The sequence below is a fragment of the Triturus cristatus genome, chromosome 5_2, assembly GCF_964204655.1.
Source record: "Triturus cristatus chromosome 5_2, aTriCri1.1, whole genome shotgun sequence".
In the NCBI taxonomy this organism is placed as follows: domain Eukaryota; kingdom Metazoa; phylum Chordata; class Amphibia; order Caudata; family Salamandridae; genus Triturus; species Triturus cristatus.
The window spans coordinates 303,172,584-303,189,111 of NC_140588.1; the positions used below are offsets into that span (position 1 = coordinate 303,172,584).

At 51.2% G+C, this 16,528-nt stretch overlaps 1 protein-coding gene across 1 annotated transcript in view; it reads right to left on the reverse strand.

Moving 5' to 3' along the window:
* The window catches only part of KIAA0319 (KIAA0319 ortholog), a 415,358-nt gene extending 403,484 nt beyond the window's left edge, over positions 1-11,874 (reverse strand). The window contains exon 1 of the mRNA XM_085607057.1: positions 11,332-11,874. The gene's annotated coding sequence lies outside the window, so the exon portion shown is untranslated. The remainder of the gene's footprint in view (positions 1-11,331) is intronic.
* Between the last annotated feature and the right edge of the window lie 4,654 nt (positions 11,875-16,528).

The following is a 16,528-nucleotide window of genomic DNA, read 5'->3' on the forward strand; positions in this document are numbered from 1 at the left end:
AGAAAGCCCTAAGAGCCTGGGTAGAGTCCGAAGTAGCGTCGCCCCAAAACGAAGGAACGTCAGAACTAAACGTAGCCTTGCAGCCAACCACGGCCCCGGCAAATGGGGGAAGAAACCGCATGGAAGCCGGCCTATCCCCAGAAGAGATACAGGAGTGGGAGAGGGTCCGGACCCATGAGTTAGAACTCGCACGACTCCGGCTGGACGGAGAACTCCTGCTGGCGGAAAAGAAGTTGGCCCTAGAGCAACTACGGTTGCAAGAAGAGATTGAGGAAAAAAAACGGCACAGAGAACTGGAGGAGAAAAAGCTAACCCTCGAGCACGAGCGGAGCCTCAAGGAGCTTGAACTTAAGTCCAAAAAGGGGGAGACCGGCACCCCCGGAAACAAGGACACTCCTCCGCCGACAGAGGCGAAGGTACATATCCCCAAGGATGTCGTCAAAGAATACTACAAGAACGACGACATCCAACACTGGTTCAAAGCCAACGAAGTGGCCATGACCTCCCATCGGGTACCCCGGAAGGATTGGGGTGCCGGTCTATGGGGACGATTCCTCAGCGAGGGTCGAGACACCCTGCTACAGCTCCCGGACGACGTGATGACCTCGTACGATCACATGAAGGAGGCCCTGCTCACCCGCTATGGCCTCACCGCAGAAATGTACCACCAGCGCTTCCGAGACTGCAAGAAACTCCCCGGTACCATTTGGGTGGAGTACGTCGACTTTTTTAGCAGAGCCCTGGAAGGGTGGGTCAAGGGCAGCAAGGTCACCTCCTACAAGCAGCTGTTCGACCTCATTGTCTGGGAGCATCTCTCCAACAACTGTTTCGTCGAGCTAAGACAGCACCTCCTCGACAGCAAGCTGACCGAGCCACGGAAGCTCGCCATCGAGGCCGATTGGTGGGTGAACACCCGGGTCCCCCGGAACTCGATGGGGGAGTACCAGCGGAACGCCACAGGACCCCCCCGCCAGCGCGGCGGAGGAGGAGGGTCAAACCGGAACCGAGACTTTACAGCAGGGCCGCCCCGGAGTCCTCCTCGGGGTCCGCCCTCGAACCGCACGTCCCCGACCCTAGCACGAAGGGGGACAACCCCAGCCCGACCAGGACCTCGGCCAACGGTAACCTGCTACAGCTGCCAACAACCAGGGCACTATGCCAGTGACCCATCCTGCCCCATGACGAAGCGGGGCCCGCCCCGACAGCTGGCGGCCACCGCCCTGGGGGAAGGGGAGGAGGAGGAAGAGAACACCGACGCCGGGTCCACCGAGTGGGAGCCGGCCGCCATGTCCCTCGTATGCCTGGGCAGCCGAGAAATGGTGCCCCAAACCCCCATCCCGAGCAACACCCAGAAATACAGGCAGTGGGTCACCATTAATGGACGCCCGGCCGAAGCCCTCCGTGACACTGGAGCCAGCGTGACTGCTGTCCGCTGCCACCTGGTGACCTCCGAACAGATCCTGCCTCATGTACTGTGCCCCGTCCGGACGGCCGACAACACCGAGAGCATGTGCCGGATGGCCCGGATTCCATTCGAGTGGGGAGGGGTGTCAGGCCTGCTGAAAGTGACCGTCCGCGACGACGCCCCGGTGGACTGCCTCCTGGGGAACGACCTGGAAAGTTCCCCCTGGGCCCAGGTTGAGCGCCGGGAGCACATAGGGATGCTGGGACTGCCCGAATGGGCCTGCGCCACCACCCGGTCCATGACCGCTCAGGCCCACCGACCAACCGTAGCGGCAGCCCCCGACGAGCCCGAGGGGCCCGAACCACCACCTCCCTCGGTCGAGGAGGAACCCGACGCGGATGCCGGGCCGTCCGAACTTCCCCAGAACGAGATCGCCTCCCTCGGCGAACTCCCTGAACTTGCACAATGGCGCCACGACGGGGGTCCCACAAGGGAACAGTTCCAGCAAGAACAGAAAACCTGCCCCTCCCTCGAGGGGACCCGACAGCAGGCGGCCGCCCAGGCCGCCGGTGACCAAACAGGAACGCACTGGGTCTATTGGGACAATGACCTGCTCTACAGCGAGCAGAAGATCGCAGAACTAGGGGCCGGTCGAGTGCTGGTGGTCCCCCTCCAATTCCGAGGTTTCCTCCTCTATCTGGCACATGATGTGCCCCTCGCCGGGCACCTGGGGCAAGACAAAACATACAGCCGCCTGGTGACCCACTTCTACTGGCCCCGAATGCGTAAGGACGTGGACAATCACTGCCCGACCTGCCAAGCCAGCGGGAAGACTGGGGGACGGGTCAAAGCCCCTCTCCAGCCCTTCCCGGCCGTCAACACCCCGTTCGGGCGAGTAGGAATCGACATAGTGGGGCCCCTGGACCCCCGAACTGCCCTGGGTCACCGCTTCATCCTCGTCCTAGTCGACCACGCCACCCGATACCCTGAGGCCATCCCTCTCCGAACTGTGACAGCCCCCGTGGTGGGCCGGGCCTTGATGGGAATCTTCTCGAGAGTGGGGTTCCCCCGGGAAGTGGTGAGCGACCGAGGTACGAACTTTATATCGAAATACATGCGGTCCCTATGGCAACAATGCGGGGTCACCTACAAGTTCACCACCCCGTACCACCCCCAGGGGAACGAACTAGTCGAACGTTTTAACAGAACACTGAAAGGGATGATCAAGGGCCTGGAAGAACCCCTGAGGCGGAAATGGGACGTCCTGCTGCCCTGCCTCCTATTTGCCTATCGGGAGGTCCCGCAGAAGTCTCTAGGGTTCAGCCCCTTCGAACTCTTGTACGGACACCCTGTCCGAGGTCCCCTCAGCCTGGTCAAGGAAGGCAGGGAGACGAACATCTGAAATGCCCCTCCCGACGTCTACCGGTGCCTCCTGACCCTGCGGAACCAAACCCGGAGGTTCCGGGCACTGGCCGAGGCCAACCTCGAGGCCAGCCAAGAGGACATGAAACGCTGGTATGACCAGAACGCCTCCTCCATTGAGTTCGAGCCAGGCCAGCAAGTCTGGGTCATGTCGCCCGTGGACCCCTGTGCCCTCCAGGACAAATGGACCGGGCCCTTCAAGGTGGTGGAGAAGAAGAGCCCCGTCACCTACCTAGTCGACCTGGAGTCCCCCAGGAACCCCTCAAACCCCACTTTGCCCGAACGGACCTAAGCCTGCTGCTAGCTACCGACGATGGGGGCGAAGGCGACTCCGAGCCCCTACCCGACCTCCTGAGGACCTCCGACCAAGACGGCTCCATAGAGGGCGTCAAACTCTCCACCACCCTGACCTCGGAACAGCGCCACGACTGTCAACAGCTCCTGCAACCCTTCGCTGCCCTCTTCTCCCTCACTCCCGGGGTCACTCCCTGGTGCGTCCACGACGTCGACACTGGGGACAGCCCCCCCCGTGCGACACCGAGCCTACAGAGGTGCCCGACAGAGTGCGTGCCTGCATCCAAGCCGAGGTCGCCAAGATGCTAGCCCTCGGGGTCATCGAACCTTCCGACAGTCCCTGGGCCAGCCCAGTGGTCCTGGTGCCGAAGGCCGCCGCCCCAGGCACCACCCCGGAACTCAGATTTTGCGTGGACTACCGAGGGTTGAATGCCGTCACCAAGACCGATGCCCATCCCATTCCTCGCACCTTCGACCTCACTGCCGGATACTGGCAGATCAGGCTCACCCCTGGCGCCCGTGAGCGATCCGCCTTCTCCACTCCCGATGGGCACTACCACTTTTGGGTGATGCCCTTCAGCATGAAGAATGCCCCGGCAACCTTCCAAAGACTAGTGAACAAGATCCTGGCCGGACTGGAAGCGTTCAGCGCCGCCTACCTGGACGACATTGCCGTATTCAGCAGCCACTGGGCCGAGCACCTGGGGCACCTCAGGGAGGTTCTGGCCGCCCTCCAGAGAGCCGGACTCACGATAAAGGCCAGCAAATGCCAGTTAGGCCAGGGATCCGTGACCTATCTGGGCCATCAAGTGGGGAGCGGCCAGGTGGCTCCCCTCCAGCCAAAAGTTGACGCCATCAAGGCCTGGGAGCCCCCAGCCACCCAAACCGCTGTCCGGGCCTTCCTGTGCCTCACGGGCTATTACCGGCGGTTCATCCAAAACTATGGGAGCATTGTGGGACCCCTCACGGAGCTTACGTCCAAGAAGCAACCCAAAAAGATGAACTGGACGCCCCGCTGCCAGGCGGCCTTCGAGACCCTCAAGACAGCAATGTGTACCGCTCCTGTGCTGCAAGCCCCCGACTACAGCAGGGAATTCATAGTACAGACCGATGCCTCGGAGTACGAAGTTGGGGCGGTCCTGTCCCAAGTAAATTTGGAAGGCCTTGACAGACAAGTGGCCTTCATCAGCCGGCGACTGCTGCCCCGAGAGCAGAGATGGAGCACCATCGAGCGAGAGGCCTTCGCCGTGGTATGGGCCCTCAAAATGCTCCGGCCCTACCTCTTCAGCACCCACTTCCGGGTCCAAACCGACCACTGGCCCTTGCGGTGGTTAATGCAAATGAGAGGAGAAAACCCGAAGTTGTTGCGATGGTCCATCTCTCTGCAAGGGATGGACTTCACAGTGGAACACCGGCCCGGCAACGACCACGCCAATGCCGACGGCCTGTCCCGTTTCTTCCGCCTTGGCAAGGAGAACTCCCAAGGAGATGGGTGACTCTCCCTGCCTTCGGCTGGGGGGGAAGCCTGTTGGACCCGGCCTCGTGGCGTGGTCCTGGCCCCCCTTTCAGGCCAACCGGGGACCTCTTCACCCTTCGGGGTCCCCCCTGAATTGTACACATCTACCCGCACCAGCCAACGTGACCCGGCCCCTCCGGCCGCGGCCCCAGCGAAACCCCGACATCGAGGCACCAAGATCCGGCCAGGGGGCACCACGTGGCCAATCCCCCGATCCCGGAGGAGGGGAGTGTCGATGGGACCCCCAACCGTCCCCCAACGCCTGGGTGCGATCGCTCTCCGGCCTCCCTGGGCACTGGCGCCTCTCCCGCTGGGCGTCTGGCCTCTCCCAGCCCGGCCTCTCCGCCCCCCCCCCGGACGCAAGGGTCCGGACATCAAAGGGCTCCAGACCTATATCTGGGGCGAACCCGCACCAGGACAGTAGTTGTATCCTGGAGTCGAGAGCCCTGCGGATCGGATCGCGGCTGACCCTACGGAGAAAAGACTGCGTCGCAGCTCGAACTAGCTGAACTGACCCGCCGAGCCCTGCTGACTCCATCGCGGCTCGACCTCTTCGAGCCGCCCTTGTGTCCGGCACCCGACGCTCCGACTCCCGGAGTCCCTCCCAGCTTGAGGCTTAATACCTGGGCGCAGGGTACCCCCGTACCAGGCTGAAACTGAGACTGTCCCGCTACCCCTTCCCCACAAAGACATTGAGACTCTTTGCGGATCCCTCGATCCACCTGTACATATTGCCAAAGAAACCTACGATAATTACCGATAAAGATATATGAGAATTGATACCCGTGTCGAGTCCTGTGTGGTGGTGTTACTGGGCTAGTACGATTATAGGGGAAGGACCTCTCCTAGGAGGCTTCTCAGCGGCGCTCGGCTACTTCCTTGCAGTAAGGAGGTCCACTGGGTGGTCCCGCCGACTCCCCAGCGGTCCGCCTTCTAACACTTGTCTACAGACCCCCAGCACTACACCCTACTTTCTGCAAGGACATCCCGACTTCATCGCCTCCCTGGACATCAACTCAAATATTTCATCTTCCTCGAGGACCTCAAGTTTCAGCTCGACGACCCCGGCAACGCCAACACAACCAACCACTTTGAGAGCATGAACATCCTCAGCCTCTTGCAACTAGTCACTGACCCCACCCACATTAGTCGGCATACACTGGATCCCATATTTCAGCCAGCGACTGAATCAGGTACAGCCACACCTCCGACCACGCAATCATTCAATTCTACCTCACAACAACCCTCAACATCTCCACCAATCAGTCCAACACCCCCACAATAGCTGGAGCACAGCAACCAAAAACCATTGGACCAACACCCTCAGTGCCTCGACCCTAGACACCACATCCAACCTTGAGGTGGCCACTGAAAACTTCAACACGAGGTTCACCGAATGAGTCAACATAGTTGCATCCCTCAAACCCACCAAACGAGGCAGACCCTCCAAACACGCCAGCTGGTTCACACCAGAACTTAAATCTATCAAACCCAATTGTAAACGACTGGAAAGGGTCTGGCGCACCAGCAAAGCACCCAACGACTGAGCCAACTTCAAACTATCTCTCAACGAATACCACCAACTCCTGAAAAACACCAAGAAAAATGCCCTGACCATTAGTCTCGAAGTCAGCTCCAAACACAGTAAGGAACGCTTCAGCATCATCAAAGAGTTCTCCAAACCCGCAGCAACCAAGAACACCATCGCCCCCTCTCAGAACTCCGCAACACCCTTGCATACTTCTTCAGGAAAATCCACACTATCTACAAACACTTCAACACTCAACCACCTGTCACTGATTTCAACAGACACTACTACCTCACCGTCCCAAACACAAATGCAAAACTATGTGGGACCTATTCTCCACACAGACCACTGCCACCATCATAAACTCAATTCACTTAGAAGCACCCAGAGGCTCCTCTCTCCACCACATTATCAATCTTGAGAACAGCACCATCCACAAGGAACTCACCACAATCCTCAGCTGGGACGATTCCCGGTGGCCGACGGCATTGGGGACAGCCCCGACACCCACAGACCACGCACGTAACCTGGGAATCATCCTAGACTCAACGCTCTCAATGACCAAGCAAGTCAACGCCATCTCCTCCTCCTGCTTCAACACCCTCCGCATGCTCCGCAAAATCTACAAATGGATCCCAACAGACACAAGAAAGACAGTCACCCAGGCCCTCGTCAGCAGCAGACTCGACTTCGGAAACGCCCTCTACACCGGGAGCCCCGACCAAGCTCATCAAACGACTACAACGCATCCAAAACACCTCGGCATGACTGATCCTCGATACCACGCCACAGCCACGTCAACCCCCACCTGAGAAACCTGCACTGGCTCCCCATCAAGAAGAGGATATCCTTCAAGCTCCTCATCCACGCACACAAGGCACTCCACAAGACCGGCCCTGCCTACCTCAACAGTCGACTCTCCTTCTACATCCCCAACCGCCAGCTACGTTCCGCCGACCTCGCACTTGCCACCGTTCCGCGCATCCGAAAAACTACCACCGGCGGAAGATCCTTCTCCCACCTCGCCGCCAAAACATGGAACACCCTACCACTGAGCCTACGACAGACCCAAGACCTGCTGACCTTCATGAGAACACTCAAGACCTGGCTTTTCGATCAGTAGCAGCCCACCCCCAGTGCCTTGAGACCCACGCGGGTATGTAGTGCGCTTCACAAATGTTTTGATTGATTGGTTGATTCTGGTTTTAATCATCAATTTATCCCTTATTTAATGTATTAATATTGATGGTTATATGTTTTATTATATGTTGTTCTTAACATCAAATCGACATTGTATTATACAATAACTGATTTTCATTGAGAAGAAAAAAGAAAAAAATTATTTCTGAACCTGAGCATTATGCTGTCAGATGAGTATAACAGTCTGTTCTCTATGTTTAAGGTTAAACCAATGCACTTGTCACTTTAAATTGCTTGTTCCCGCAATGCAGTTCGTCATGTGATCAAGACCTGTCCAGAAGGTATATATATATATATTCACTTAAAAAACCATAGGTTTCACACATGTTATAGTTAGCTGTACATTTCACTCGTAAAAAACCAATGTAATTCCACGTTATAGTTAGATCAGGTAACTATAACTTGCGCGCCCACAATAAACTGCTGATGACGTCACATAGTACATCACTCATGACATGGTCAGTGACATCACTCATGACATCAATGATGACATCTGAAATTACACATTGTGGATTGCGGTCGCGCAAGTTATAGTTACCTGATCTAACTATAACGTGGAATTTCATTGGTTTTTTACGAGTGAAATGTACAGCTAACTATAACATGTGTGAAACCTATGGTTTTTTAAGTGAATTTGCAAGGTTTTGTAAATGATAATTCCTAACTATAACGTGTGTGAAACCTATGGTTTTTTCAGTGAATTTGCAAGGTTTTTTAAATGCTAAGTTATGTATTTATTTTTATTTATTTTTTCTGGTTTTTCACTATGCGCACACCCTGCGCGCACGGTGCGCTTCGCGCACCGAGCGCCCACATTGCGCAGTCCATGCCGTGTGCGCCTCGCCTTTTTTTACGCAGTAACATTTGTATTTTTCTCCCTTGTGGGTCCTTTAATTTATTTAATAAATGTGATTGTTACTTCTTTATTTTTTTTTATTTTTTTTTTTTTGCTGTGCGCGTAGGGTAAGCTTACCATACGCGTACCCCGCGATTTTTTTTTTAAATTATTACATTTATTTTTCGTACTTTTGGGTCCTTCTTGGACCCCCTGACAAACACTAGGGGGTCTGCAACTCTCTTCGTTGCCCTCGTTTCACGTTCCCCACCTTTGTTTCTCAGTGCGAGAGACAGAAAATGGCGGCCGACACTTCCTGATTTCGACCGATTCGAATGTTTACAGTCATGTAACCACCAATCAGAATTAAGCTTCGCGCACGGCACCGTACGCGTACGGTAAGCTTACGGTAAGCGCACGGAGCGCGCTTACAGATATATATATTGATTTAAATGCTATTTTCTCAGGACCTACTGAACAGATTTACACCAGACCTACAAAAGGCACATCCTTGACCTGAGGACTACCTCTCTGCCAAATTTCAAGTAATTCTGTTCAGCCGTTTGGGCTGTAGCTGTGTCTAAAGGTCCTATGGAAAAATGCATGGGGAAAACGCGTTTTGGGACCCCCCTTTTTTCTCAGTCCCCGCTTGACAAATCCCCCCGAGACTTTCAGGGTAGGAGCGGAGCGTAGCGCCCCATTAATTTTGAAAATTTCGCGAGGATTCGTCGACCGGCGCCAAAGTTATTCCAAATAGAATGTTGCGGATTTCCTATGGAAACACGGTCCTAACTATAATTATCTACTGGCGACCGCCAGTAGATAATATATCTATATATATATATAGGTTCGGACCACAGCGTAGTGTTAAAATCTTAGTGCTTTATTGCAACCTCCACAGCATGACGCGTTTCGACCAGGTCACCTTGGTCTTGATCACATGACTTGCCAGGACCCTAGACGTGAACTCATTACATATGCTTTTGAGGCTATACACACAAATATGAGATAGATAGATAGATAGATAGATAGATAGATAGATAGATAGATAGATAGATAGATAGATAGATAGATAGATAGATAGATAGATAGATAGATAGATAGATAGATAGATAGATAGATAGATAGATAGATAGATATCTTTATCTACTGGCTTCCATCTTTCTTCTTTCTAAAACAGCAAAAGACAGTGGGCATTTTACTGGGACATAAAGAAAGTGCCACGCAAAAAAAACAGTTTCCCCACAATACGGTTGTAGGGCTTGAATTAAACAGTGACTGCTGGTACCTAAATATACACGGTTGTCTTCACAAATGTTCCATAGTAATCAAGACACTGATTAAAAGTTGCAATATTAATTAATCAGCATATACCAGCATTGGCATATTTTCCAATCCTACTGACATCAAGCACAATTTATTAGAGTAGCATAAGTGAAACTGTATATTATATGTTGAAGCCACAGCCCCTACACTTTGTGAAGGACATTTGAAGCATTTGCATCTTACTCAAGAGGGAATTTAATAACAACACGTGTTACTGCGGATTTGTGACAGATTTGTTGAGCAATTGCTTCTGACCTGAGTGGTACATCTAGTAAAGTTTTGAAGGGCTGCAATCTTGTTAAAGACTTCACGCTGTTTCTTCTGATTCGAGAAGGACATCTAGTAATTACTTGAGGCACTCTAGCTATGTGAAAGGCCAGACAGATTGGCTTTGTAAATGCTTGTTTAATCAGCGGTCCACTCTTTCTTAAACCAATTCTAGTGAGGCCTACATCTCTAGCAAGAAGGTAGGAAGACAGACGGCGTAGGCAGACAAAGGCTGAATTGGGCCCAAAGAAAGGAAGCAGCTTCGTGATTCATGCTCCAGAGACACCATGAATGGTGAACACAGCTGTCTCTCTCGTTCGAGAATTAAAAACACCACCTGTAAAAATGAATGCCCGACGCATATTCTTTCACGGTGAAAAACACTTGAAAGTTGAAACTCTGAGCGCGTCTGCGCTTGTAACCGCTCAATGCAAAGAATACATTTAATTATTTACAGCCTGTTACAGGTCATTCATGTAAGGGTTATATTTTGAGCACATTGGGAATTGTGACCTATTATGTGCAAAGAGGAAATAAGCCTTACTTTCAAAACAATTGGATACTTTTTTCAGAGTCAATATTTTTGTATGTGGGTACCCTTTAAAAGAGGACTTATTGTCCTATACAACTCCCCCTCCTATCCTCCTTCCGAGCCCTAAGCCCTCGTTGTGCTCGTAATATCATGGAGGAGGGGTTATGTCGCTGGCAGTTGGCACCGTGCTGTCGTGCGAGTGAGCCCCATCTGACAATATGCAATAATTGCGTTTCCCTGCCCCAGGGTCAGTGTTTACAAAGTAGATCCAACCACCTAATCGATAACCTCTCGTCACGGTTGCGCATGTATTCGCATAACAGACTGAAAGCACAGGCCATGCTCACTGAGGAACATACCATTGGTAAAGTACAGATTTAAAAAACCCGAAAAACAAACGTTTGTTAAATAAAAATAGTACCGTTCAATTTAATATAAGCCTATTTATGGTCTCTAATTTACACAACCTGTGACCCGTATATTATGTAAAGCCCTAATCAACGGGTGTATTAACCAATTAATCGTAACATACCTGTGATTAGAACTGGTGGTGGCCGACAGTTTTCCACGCACGCCTCTCCACTGAGCGGCCCGGAAGTAGGTGCCTCCACAAGTTACACAAAGAGCGCTGCTGCATGAGCATTACACCACTGAGCTGCCTTGATGAATTTTAGTGGGGGTCGGTGCAAGCGACCTGAAGGTTAAACGCAGACCCTAAGGCGCTGGTGTTTTAGCCTACTGAGCAACAGTATTGATATGATAAGCAACCATGTGAATGGCAATTTGCACACTGGCCTTTTGCAGTGGACACGATACGGTCTGTGTCCTAAACTGATGGATAGTGCTGTTTAATTAAACTGTTTACGTTCAGTGAATCGCAGAAATGAAAAAATACCACAATGCATGCGTGACGATGCACCTTCTCTGTTGAAGGGATGCTCACACTGCAGTCTATGCATTAATTCCCCACACTCTTAAATGCACAGTCACCGTCTCGGAGTCGTACCTGTTATGCTGCTTGTTATGAGGCTTGTCTCCTCCACGGCCGGGCATGGGCAGAACCTCGCCTCTCTTCCCGGCTCCCATCCACTGCTACTCTGCACCTGCCGCAGCTCCCAGGGACGCTGAATACGACGGGAGGAGGCAGGGACGGCGCTTGAGGCGGAGGGCGTGGACGAGCAGGAAGGAAGGGGCTCCGCGAACCGAGCCAAGAGAGCGAATCACCGGGGGCAGCGCGTGGCCTGGGGCGGCGCAGCAGGGGCGCGAGCGCCTGTCCCTATGCTCTTTTTATACAATTGGTCCGCCAGGGAGAAGGCTCTAGTATCGCCCCAATATGCAGCGCGGCGGCCCTGGGGAAGCGTCTGGCGGCTCCTCGTCACCGTCGTCTGCGCTGTTGCTGCTGCTTTCAGGAGGGCTCAGACAGACACACAGCAGCGTAAAGGCTCGCATAACCAGCCATTATCATCCCCGGCCCCCTCAAGGCCTGGACAAGCTGAGACCTCGTCGGGCAGCGCCCTGACTACCAGCACCGGGATGTGACATGCTGCGTGTCTTCCTTGGGAGTACAGTATTATTTACTGCGCCCGATGGCTGGCATAAGCAAGAAAGCAAGCTGCAACCTAAGCAGAGTGGATGTAAATGCTAGACAGCGCGAGCACGTACGGGGAACATACGATCTGTTAATGTTATTGCGTTGTCGTTTCTACCTTACCTCTCAAGATAAACATACTGGAAGTGTAAACCATCTGTTATACAACTGTGCGCTCAGTAGAAAGCAATCCTATGTGTGCACAGTTCTTACAACAAAAGGCGTAGCACAGTTATCCCTTGGTGCCTCCGTTATTGCACATACTAAGGGGCATATTATCAAGCCAGGCGATACAATTATCGCCGCTTTAGCGGCAGACAACTGCCGCTAAAACGGCGATAATGGGCTTGATAATACGCTCTATGGAATGAATTCCAATAGAAGCCCATGTTAGATGTCCTTCACATTTAACATCGGCTTCAATTGGAAATCCATAGAGCATATTATCAAACCCATTATTGCCGTTTTAGCGGCAGTTTTCTGCCGTTAAAGCAGCGATAATTGTATCGCCTGGCTTGATAATATGCCCTTAGTACTCAGCATTACTGCTAGTTTGAGAACAGTGTTTGTAATGTAAAAATACATTGCTGTGACAAGTGAACAAACATTTTCAATTAAGCATTGATTCCTTCCTCTTTGACTAACCGTTTACACACTCATATCTTTTGTGCAGCAGACAAAAGTTCTTCCGCCAGTCCATGATTTGGGATTTACACTACCAAGACAAAATTCTTCTTGTACAAATTCTTCAATAGCAGCCAGAAGATGACTAGACCAAATGGCAGAAAGATGACCAGTTAACAATAACCAATATTAGAACATTGGAATGTGGGGAGCTCCATTGAAGACAATGGAGTGCTCCCTGCTTCTACGGACCAGTAAAGGCCTGCAGAGCAACATTTCAATGTTTTTCAAAGGCCGCTCAAAGGGATTTAAATCCCCTCGAGCTTCCAGAGGCCTTTGTTTAAATTGTTAGAACATTCTGCCCTCTAGCGGCAGAATTTTCTAATTGCCTTATAGCCCTTCGTAGCAGGGCTATACCGGCTATTAAAGTCCTGTTCCCTTGCCTCGCCTTAGGCTCGGGCCTTCAACGCGGGAGAGCTAAGGCGGGCTATAAGCAGGGTTCGAGTCGGGGTACCACGCAGGTGGACGGCGTTCTGAGGTAATTCAGTTTTCGTATTTAGCCACCATTTTGTGTCTTTCCGCCATTTTGTGTTGCCCTCACTCAGGCAGCACGGTGAACGAGGTGTTGTTTTCCCTCATCCTACTGCAACGTGTCAAATAACCTCCTGCCTCTGTTTATAGCTGGTGTCAGGGTCTGGCCGACTCCACTAATCCTCGTCTGGTTTGACTGATCCCTGTCTCGACTATCTGTTGGTTCGCATCATTCTTTCCTGACTTTATCTTATCCTCTGGCCTTCGCTATTCTTTACTCGTATTCTCTCATTTCACAACTGTCCTGCGGGGCATACAAATGTGTCCTGTCACCTGCAAGTCGACTTATAAACACTACCACTGATTAACTTGTGGGGAAGGGTGACAAACACAGTTGGAAGGGAGGCTTATTTGAGTTACTTAATATCTTGTTTTCACATTCTTCTCATTGGTCAACCCTGTATGCATTGGGAGTGTTCTTTGTGAATATGTGTGTTATAAAAGATTGTGCGCCACGAAGTAAAGTGGCAGTCTCCTAAGAACATACTGAGTGTACTTCTGGGACAACTGTACTTAGCTGCAGCTAATAAACCAAACCTTCTACGCCTAACGGAGTGTCCCGTGTCTCTGTTCAACAAAGCAGGTGAACTCAGGAGATTAAGGCGTACCCTGCGCCGCCAGGCCCATAAGGTCTAGGTTCTTCAATTTGGCGCCCGAACGTGGGCCGGCTTCAGAGGTAGCAGTTCTGCCCGAGGATCGTGAGGAGCCCCGCAAGAAAATTCTGGAGGAATCGCAAACCACGTCAAGCGACCCTGTATGTCGAAGGGGTCCGAAGGTCTTTTGCAGCGCGGTTTCTCCTTTCTGACGGCTGCTGACGACTGCTGCCCAGACTGCTGCCCTGCTTTGGTCCCTTTGATGATGTTTGGTATCGCGAGACATTAGACGGGCCTCTGTTGGCGTAAGAAGACACTTAGTTAAGTATTGGTGGGTAGCTCCCACTATGTTGTTTTGTTTTTATTTGGGTCTTTGATTCGGCTATTGCAAAAGCCGAAGCCGAGGGGTGAGTACGTTTGTGCTGTATTATTTGATTTAACCTCTTGATGTTTGTGAACAGTCCAGTGAAATAACGATGCCTGGTCTGAGTAAGTTTAGGAAGTTCTGTTGCCTTGGTTGTAATAGGGATTCCCGGCTGGAGGACTCTTGTCCGATTCCTCCGGTTGGAACTCCCACCTATGAGCTTTATTCAAAACATGGTGTCGGCCCCATTGCCTTTAATAAGGCATGGATCCGATACACGAAGAACGATGGCGTTCTACAGTGGCCACAAAATGGTAGTTTTGAGCCTGACATATTAGACAATTTGGAAGCGATATTGTTCAAAAGACAAGCCCGGCCGGCACTGTTTGACTCTTTCCGCCTCTGGCGTAAGGAAGCCAAACAGAAAGAAATTAAGCAGGCAAAACGAGATAAGAAAGCACAAAATATGACGATTATACAGGCTGCACAGCAGTGTAAATATAATGAGATTGATAATGCAATGGAAATTTCAGAAAGACAGCATCGTATGGCAATAGATAGATGCTATCCGGTGTTGCCTAATTCCCCTTCTGATAAAAGTAAGGATGTGGAGGAAGACCCTTTGATGTCTCACCTATTGAGATTGCCTCCGCTCTATGTACAAGGTGCTAATGCACCCCGTTGTTACAACCTGTTCAGTTGCCTGTTGTCCCCCCACCTGTTCCGGTTCTTCCACATTTGCCCCTTCCGGTATTGCCACTCCCACCTCTCGTGCCACCGATTCCTTTGTCTCCATCTCCTGAACATCAATCTTCTTTGCCTTCGGCTCCCCTTATAACTGCCAGTTCCTCTCCTGTATCGCCTAATACCTTGTCCCCTGTCCTTCTGTCTAATTCTCCTACTGTGGGCAAACGAATAACAGATACTGTCTCTGGCTTTTTGTCCCCTTTCTTTGGGACTCTGAACATGTCTCCGTCTTTCTCTCGAAGACAGTCTCGTAGTCAACTTCCAGGTTCCGACGAACGGGTGGTATTGGACTCTCTCGCTCGCAAATGGATCGAGAAGGGTCCCCAGTATAGTGTGAAAGATATCATAATCACCTTTCATCAGTGGGATGCGCCCACGCAGAGATATGTATTTAATGTTATGTGTGATACTCTTGCTAAAGGATGGGAGGATATGGATTTGGGCTTACTTCCCCAGGGTCTGGTGGATGTTCAGGCTAATTTCGATAAAGGACTCATTGTGGGTTCTAAGGTTGAGGACGCCGTAAGGACACTTGTTACTTTTAGGTCGTTATTTTCTTCACAAACTTTTCTTGATTCTGATCCTGCTGTTCGGCAGACATTGAAACATTACCCAATGAAAGAGGTTCCTCCGATATGGAGGGAAGAGGTTGCGCAAGCAGGTAATAATCCAGCTATTCCCGCTCACTTCCAGCGTATATGGGTACATGTGCCCTGGAAGAGATCTGATGTTTTGGCCCTCAAACAATCTTTACCGGATCCCCGTAAAAACCCTGCTGGTTACTATAAAGAATTGTCCCAGACTGTTGATGCCTGAATTATGAATTTAGCCGATATTGACATGTTGATGGGAAATGTAGTCCCACAAGCGTTATAGGCTCGGATTCGTAGAGAGGATCACGCTCAGGAATTAGGTGGTACATGGAATGCTATAACTGCCTCGGATAGAGCACAAGTGGATGGTGCTAAGCCTGATGTTTTGATCACAGAACTCCCTGGTAGGATTATTACTTTAATGAAAACAACGATGCCCGCCTTACGAGTTAATTGGGATAAATTAGCTGCGTGTAAACAGAAGAAAGATGAGAGTGTCTCCGATTTCTTCACTCGTTGTGAGGAGACGTTTATTGATCACAGTGGTCAGGATATGACTACGGAGGGTGGACAGCGATTATTTGTAGATAAATTCGTATTTAATTTACTCCCCGAGTTGTCACATAAATTAAAAGACTCTGAAAGTTCATGGGCTGTTTCTTCTTCTGCTCAGATAGTGGCTACTGCTCAATATTACGAAAACAGGGACAAAGAGGAAAAAGACAAGCAAGAGAAAAAGACTAAAGAATTAAAAATGAAGGTTCTTCTGCAACAAGCTTATCCTCCTCGCTCTGCTCAGCGCCAGTTTCAACAGCCTCCCCAGTTTCAGAGGGTGTTTCAAAAGCCTGAGCCCTATATTCCGCGGCCTTTGTTAGGTCCTAAACAATGCGCCTATTGTAGGGAGGAAGGTCATTTTAAGAATGGCTGCCTGGTTTAATTACAGCGTAATGGAGGACTATCTACTCCACGAGGTCGTGCTGGTTCCCAGTTAGCGCCCAGGGGTAGAGGTCGAGGTATGTCACCCCAGACACAGCGCTCCCCTCCCCCTCCACATTCTACGAACTACTTTGATCAGCAAAATACTCAGTCTACACAGTATTACA